The sequence below is a fragment of the Crocuta crocuta genome, unplaced genomic scaffold, assembly GCF_008692635.1.
Source record: "Crocuta crocuta isolate KB4526 unplaced genomic scaffold, BGI_CrCroc_1.0 scaffold247, whole genome shotgun sequence".
Classification (NCBI taxonomy): Eukaryota; Metazoa; Chordata; class Mammalia; order Carnivora; family Hyaenidae; genus Crocuta; species Crocuta crocuta.
In genome coordinates, this window is record NW_027531910.1 from 2,201,060 (window position 1) to 2,209,758 (window position 8,699).

Consider the following 8,699-nt stretch of genomic DNA (forward strand, 5'->3'; position numbering starts at 1 on the left):
CAGAAGATTGTAGCATTATTGACTTTTTCTGATCCTTAAATATATTCATAGGAATATATAATTCAAAATTGTGAATATACTATTGTTTGTCAGCTATTAGTGCTCATTTAAGTATTTAACATGTTTTATTTTTTCCTATTTTATTATGAGCATTTGCATACGTAAAAAAAAACTGAAAGAGACTTCCATTGAACACCCACATACCCAATCACTTAAATTCTACTATTAGCAATTTTTTGTCATGAAATGTTTATTAAATATTAATTATGTATGTCTCAGGGCTAAAGTGGTGAAGCAGTGAGAGCTTTTCAACATCATGGAAGACATGGCCAAGAAGGCATATAAACACAAAATACATAGACACATCATTGCATTTCATGGTAAGTTCTAAGAGACAAAAGCAAGGAGTGGAATGAAAAAAAAAAATGTACATGAAACATCCTTCAGGTTGAAAAATTACCTTCTGAAGATGTCCATGTGTGGTTGGGAAGGGGGAGATTAACGCTGGAAGAAGAATCAAAAAAGAAGGAATAGACTACCCAAAGGCCCAGAGGCAGCAAAAAGTTTGACAGTTTAAAACACTGAAGAAAAATAATAAAATAAAATAAAATAAAATAAAATAAAATAAAATNGCTTGTCTCATTCCTGAATAAAACCAGATAACTATCAATTATTCTACATTGACCTAAAGACAGGTAAAATCAACTCCACAATGAAAGGCAGAGAAGAGATCACATCAAAGAAGGTACAAAGTGCAGGGATGTGGTTTGGGAGAGAAATAGATTATGGCCACTGCATTAGGGAGGGAACTGCAGTCAGACAGAAGGGCCAGAGATAAAGTAACACACAGGAGAGCACCCAGGAAAAGCAAATCCCAATAGCAACTGGTTTAGACATTGTTTCGAGAGGAGCCACACTTTGTAGTTCTTGCAACTAGCAGAGCTTAAAGCCTGGGAGTTTTATTTATTTATTTAAAAAAAATTTTTTTAATGTTTATTTATTTGAGAGAGAGAGAGTGCATGCAAGCAGGGGAAGGGAAGAGAGAGAAGGAGACACAGAATCCGAAGTAGGCTGGGGCCCTGAACTGTCAGCACAGAGCCCGACGTGGGGCTCGAACCCACAAACCGTGAGATCATGACCTGAGCCGAAGTCGGACATCTAACCTACTGGACCACTCAGGCGCCCCATGCCTGGGGGTTTTAAAAGTCAGCAAGTGAGGCTGGGATAGAACCTGGAAGGCATTGCACTGTTCTTGGAGAAAACATAGGAAAACAACCATTAGATAAACAGTGTGATAAGAGCAATCTGAAGATACCCTGGAACACACAGTGGGGAGGTTATTTGCTTAACTCAGAGCTAATCACAAAGAGGCAGTATGCACAGAAAGACCCCTCTGATAATAAACAAAATGGTCAGCATAATTTCCTTCCCCTGCTCCTCAGCATAAACACAAGGCCACCTGCCAAAACAAGCATAGCACCAACACTAGCTACCTAACTTGCTTATACCAAGATCAGCCCCACTCAGCACTCCAGTGGAACCACTCTTCTCAGTCTCCTTTGCCTCAGTCCCAGCTTGACAGGCACCCTCTCCCAGATGACTAGTCCAAATCCCTGCTCATACAGTGTCTCCTGATTGGGAGTTTTGTGGAGCTTTAGTTCCAGTGGCAGTAGTGACAGGTTTCATTTCAGAAGCAGACCAGACTATACCCAGAAAAAATGCACCACATTCAGACCAGGGACCAAACACGGTCCACAATAAAGATAGTCTGTGCAAATGACTGGCCTGAAGGATAAACTGGCCAGGACAGAATAGGAAAGCACACACAGCACACAATGGAGACACTCCCAGAAGCACCAGGCCTTGGGAAACAGGGCACACTATGACAGCACTACAGGACCTCTTCTTCATAAGGCCACTACCCTCAAAAACAGGAGATATAGCTGACTTAGAGAAATCAGGAAAAGAGAAACAGGAACAGACTTAGATAAAATGAGAAGACAGAGAAATTTTTCCCAAACGAAAGAAGAGGACAAGGCCATGGCCAGATATCTAAGTGAAAAGACGTTAAGTAACATGTTTGTGGATAATTTAAAATAATGATCATAAGGATACTCACTGGATTTGAGAAAAGAGTGGAAGACATGAGTGATGCAAATAACACAGAGATAAGAAATAATAAATGAAATGAGAAAAATGTTTGATAGAATGAACAGCAGCTGAAAGAAGCAGATGAATGAATTAGTGACATAAAAGACAGAGTAATGGAAAGTTATCTAGATGAATGAAAAAGATAAAATATATATACAAAATCAGAATAGACTTAGGGAAATCAGTGACTCAATCAAACATAATACATTAATATTATAGGAGCCCCAGAAGGAGAATAGTTAGATAAGAAGGCAGGCGATTTAATTAAACAAATAAAAGCTGATAACTTCCCGAATTTGGGGAAAGAAACAAATATCCAGATCCTGGGAGCACAGAGAAACCCCAACAAAATCAACCAAATCAGATCCATACCACACATAACATAATTAAATTGGTAAAATATAGTGATAAAGAAAACAAAAAACAATTATAAAAACAGCAAACGAAGACAATAACATACAAAGGAAACTCCATAAGGCTATGAGGGGATTTTTCAGCAGAAACTTTCTAAACCAGAAGGAAATGACATGATCTATTCAAAGTGCTGAATGGGAAAATCTGCAGGTAAGATATTCTATATAGCAAGGCTATCATTCAGAAAATATGGAGCAATAAAGAGTTTTCGAGACCAACAAAACCTAAAGTAACTAATGAACACTAAACAAGCCCTTTAAGAAATATTAAAGAACACTTTATGAGAGGAAAGGAGAGACCAAAAGTGACAATATAAATGTAGGAAACACAAAAGCAGTAAAAATGAATATTTGTATAAAAAATAAGTCAAACAACTCACAAAATAAAAGGATGTAAAATTTGACAACATATACCTAAAACATAGGAAGTGTTGTGCCCGATTCGCAAGTCCCCTGAGACCCCCAAGGAGCCAACACTGATGCAAGTACAAAAGGGTCTTTATTACAAGCTCGAGCAGGGGCTCACCAGCCTACCGGTGTAGTGGCCGTAGGTGAAGCCCCGAACAATAGCAAGCAGGGTTTTTATGGGGTAAGAGATGGGAGTGTTACAGTGCACACGTTGTACATATGGCATCATCACATAAGCACCAATTACAATTGTGCAACAGCACCCATGGTAACAGCTTTGACCATTCAGTATCTGTGAGGTGTTCATTACTTTTGGTGGGACCCAATCATGACTTTTGAGAATCCTTTGAAAATGACCAATTATGAGGTGAGTTCAAAGGGCCCACGTGGGGTTCAGGCAAGCGGTGAGAAATTGGCTAATTTGTACAGAATAACTGTCTACAGTTCCCAGCCTTGACTCAGACCACAGGAATGTTTTTTGATTAGCTGACCTGAGAGCGGTACGAGGATGGCTTTAGCCTTGAGCAGTCTGAGGAACTGGAGCTATGTGCAGCCCGAGGTTGCTCTTAATGGAGGCCTTAATTTCAAAATGATGTTACTTAGGCTCTTCAGAAGGAGAGGTGTAAAGCATGGACTCAGACTAAATGACCATTAACTTAATCTAGACTGCTCTATTCAGAAGAGGTTATATACAAACCTAATAGTAACCACAAATCAAAAACCACTAATAAATATTCAAAGAATAAAGAGAAAGAAATCCAAATATATCACTAAAGAAAACCAGAAAAACATGAAAAAAAGAAAAAAAGGAGCAAATATTCAGAAACAGCCACACAAAAATAATAAAATGACAATAAATCACATATCTATCAATAATTACTTTGAATGTAAATGGACTAAATGCTCAAGTCAAAAGACATGTGTGACAGAATGGGGGGGGGAAGACCCATCTATATTTCCCTACAAGAGATACATTTTAGGCCTAAAGACACATTTAGATTGAAAGTGAAGGGATGGAGAAATATCTATCATGCAAATGGATGTCAAAAGGAAGCTAGAGTAGCAATATCTATGTCAGACAAAATAGACTTTAAAGGAGACTGTAACAAGAGACAAAGAGGGACACTATATAATAAAGGGACGATCTAAAAAGAGGATATAACAATTGAAAGTTTATGCACCCAACATAGAATCCCCAAATCATAAAACAGTTAATAAAAAACATAAAGGAACTGATTAATAATAACTCAACAATAGGGCACTTCAACACCCCACTTACATCAATAGACAAATCATCTAAGCAGAAAACCAGCAAAGAAACAATAGCTTTGAATTACACACTGGAACAGATTAATTTAACAGATATATTTAGAATATCCCAGCCCAAAACATCAGGATACATATTCTTTTAAAGTGCACATGGAACATTCTCCAGAATAGATCACATATTAGGCCACAAAACAAGCCTCAACAGATTCAAAAAGACTGAATTCTACCATGCATCTTTTCTGACCACAAGTCTATTAAACTGAAAGTCAATCACAAGGGAAAAAAATTTGGAAAAATCACGGATACACAGAAGTTAAATAATATTCTACTAAATTAATGGGTCAAACAGAAAATAAAAGAAATAAAAAAGTACATGGAAATAAATGAAAAAGAAAACAAAACACAATTGTCTAAAACCTTTTGGATCAAGCAAAATAAATTTTAAGAAGGGAGTTCAGGGGCGTGTGGATGGCTCAGTCAGTTAGTGTCCGACTTCAGCTCAGGTCATGATCTCACGGGTTCGTGGGTTTGAGCCTCACATCGGGCTCTGTGCTGACAGCTAGCTCAGAGCCTGGAGCCTGTTTCAAATTCTGTATCTCCCACTCTCTTTGACCCTCCCCTGCTCACACTGTATCTCTCTCTCTCTCTCTCAGAAATAAATAAAACATTAAAGAAAAAAAAAAGTTCATAGCAATACAGGTCTACCTCAAGAAGCAAGAAAAATCTCAAATAAACAACCTAATCTTAACACCTAAGGCAGCTAGGAAAGAACTACTACAAACAAAACCTAAAACCAGCAGAGAGAAGGAAATAATAAATATTAGAACAGAAATAGATACTAAAACATATAGAAACTAAACATATAGAAACTAAAACAAACAAAAAGAATACAACGGACCAATGAAACCAGGAGCTGTTTCTTTAAAAACATCAATAAAATTGATTAACCTCTAGCCAGACTTAAAGAAAGAGAGAAAAGAGAGAGAAAGGATTGAAATAAGTAAAATCATAAATAAGATAAAAGAAATAACAAACATCATAGAAATACTAATAATAGTATGTAAAATAACTATAGGAGATTATTATTATCGGAGACCGGTTCTGGCCAGGGTCCAGGGGTCCCTGAAGAATGGATGATGTCAGGGAGGGAGGAATGAGAGAGTCACGAGTATCTTTCTGATCATCAGGCAGGCATCTCTGCTCTGACTGAGGCTCAACTTTATTTTATAATTAAATGTTTGGGGGATGGCACAGAAGTGGCATTTGCCTTAGACAATAATTTCTGGTGACAAACTTCTTTGATATGTAAGAATTTCCCAGAACATAGATTTGTAGAAGACTCCTGCAGAACCTTAAGTGATTGAGGTAGGGGATTTAGATGTTTATCCTATGGGGAAGGAAGGTATCTTTAGCATACAATACAAGGATTTTAGCATAAAAAGGGTGAAGTTACTTCTTTGTGAGCAGGGGTCAAACAGGTCATTCAGGAAACACCTTTGCTCCCATAATCACAAAAGAAGTTCCTCAATAGGAACTTCACACGGATCAATCAGCATATTCAAGGCCAGAATAAGTCACTCCAAATACTGATAACAAATGCCTTGAGGGGGGCAGTGCTCCAAGCAGAAACAATTGGGTGGGGGTGGATATCTGCCCTTAACTCTAAATTAGGCTCTTTGTCTCAGGGCTAGACTCAATTGTAACTCGTGTTCTTAGCCCCCTTTATTATGTAAGTCTTGGATCTGCAAGGCCCATAGGAAGAGCCTTTTGACAATCATCCACAATGTTTTCATCTGAAATCTCTTTTGAAAAGGCAGGAATATACTTTTCCTTATGAGCAATCTGTGTGGGGAATATCGGTCTGATCAGGAATATTGTGAGGACTGTTCAATACCAGCAGGCTCATTTCCAACATGAGCCAGTAGTAGCAGAAGGAGATACCAGTTTTCGTTTCTCACGGCAGGAGCTGTGCAAATGCTGCCATTTCCTCGCTGTGACTTTCACCCAGCGAGGCCCGTGTGGCTCCCAGCATATTATAAGTTGTCTAACTAATTGAACAACATAGAAAAAATGGATAATTCCTAGAAATATATAAACCAGCTGAACTGACACAAGCAGAAATTGAAAATTTGAACAAACTGATAACCATAAAATAAATTGATTGATAACCAAAAATCTCCCAGCAGGACCAGAGGACTTCACAGGAAAATTCTATCAAACATTTGAGGAATTAATACCTCTTTTCTCAAACTATTCCAAAAAACAGAAAAGGAAGAACAACTTCCAAACTCATTCTATGAAGCCAAAACTATCCTGATAGCAAAACAAAACAAAAACACCACTAAAAAAGAACTATAGGCCAATATTCCTGATGAACATACATGCAAAAATCCTAGCAAACTGAATCCAACGATACATTAAAAAAATCCTTCATCACAATCAAGTGGGATTTCTTCCTGTGATGCAAGACTGGTTCAATATTCACAAATCAATCAATGTTATACATTACATTGTTAAGAGAAAGGGTAAAAAAATCTGATCTTTTCAATAGACACAGAAAAATCATTTGACAAAGTACAATATCTCTGTATGATAAAAGCCATCAACAAAGTAGGGATAGATGGAACATAAATCAACATCATAAAGGCCATATGTAATAAGCCTACAGCTAACTTCATCCTTAGTGAGGAAAAACTGAATGCTTTTCCCCTAAGACCAGACAAAGACAAAGATGTCCACTGTCATTAGTCTTATTCAACACAATACTGGAAGTCCTAGCCACAACAATCAGACAACAAAAAGTATTAAAATAAGCAAACCTTTCACTATTTGCAGATGACATGACACTATATATAAAAAAACCAAAGACTCCACCAAAAAACTGCTAGGTCTAATAAACAAATTCAGTAAAGTCACAGGATAAAAAATTAATGTACCGAAATAGGTTGAATTTCTATACACCAATAATGAAGCAGTAGAAATATTAAGAAAATAATCTCATTTATAATTGTACTGAAATAATAAGATACCAAGGAATAAACTTAGACAAAGAATTGAAATACTTGCACTCTGAAACTATAAAACACTGATGGAATTGATATTTCATGCTTATGGACTAGAAGAATAAATACTGTTAAAATGTCTATACTACCCAGAGCAATCTACAGACTTAATGCAATACCCATCAAAATACCAATAGCATTTTTCAGAGAGCTAGAACAATCCTAAATTTGTATGGAACCACAAAATACCCCAAGGTATTTCAAGATAGCCAAGGCAATCTTGAAAAAGAAAAGCAAAGCTAAAAACATCACAATCTGGATTTCAAGTTATATTACAAAGCTGTAGTAATCAAAATAGTATCTTACTGGCACAAAAAATAGGCACACATATCAATGGAGCAAAATAGAAAGCCCAGAAATAAACCTACAATTGTATATGAGATTAATTAATCTTCAACAAATCAGGAAAGAGTATCTAATAGGAAAAAAAGACAGTCTTTTTAGCAAATGATGTTGGGAAAAATGGAGAGTAACATGGAAAAGAAAGAAACTGGATCACTTTCTTGCACCATATACAAATTAAATTCAAAATGGATTATAGAGATCAATGTGAGACCTAAAACCATAAAAACCCTTAAAAAGAACATAGGCAGTAACATTTTTGACATCTGCCATAGCAACTTTTTCTACATAGGTCTCTGGAGGCAAGAGAAACAAAAGCAAAAATAAACTATTGTGACTACATCAAAATAAAAAGCTTCTGCACACTGAAGGAAACAACCAATAAAACTAAAAGGCAACCTCAGAAAGTAGAAGAATATATTTGCAGATATGACATATCTGATAAAGACTTAGTATCCAAAATGTATGAACTTACACAGCTCAACACAACAATTATCTAATTAAAAAATGGCAGAAGACATTTCTTCAAAGACATGCAGATGGCCAACACACACATGAAAAGATGTTCATCATCTCTAATCATCAGGGAAATTCAAATCAAAACCACAAGGAGATAAGGCTTACACCTTTAAGAATGGCTAAAATAAAAAACACAAAAAACAACAACTCTTTGTAAGGATGTGGATAAAAAGGAACCCTCATTCACTATTAGTGGGCATACAAATTGATGCAGCTAATGTGGAAAACAATATGGAGGTTCCTCAAAAAGTTAAAAATAGAACTACCCTACAATCCAGTAATGGCATTACTAGGCATTTACCCCAAAATACAAAAACAGTCATCCAAAGAGATCTGTGTAGCTCTATGTTTATTGTAGCATTATTTACAATAGCCAAATTATGGAAGCAGCACAAGTGTCCATTAATAGATGAATGGACAAAGAAGAAGTGATATATATTATATGTATACATATAATTGAATAATATTTAGCCAGAAAAATGAAATCTTATTTGAAACAATATAGATAGAGTTATAGAGTATAATGCTAAGTCAA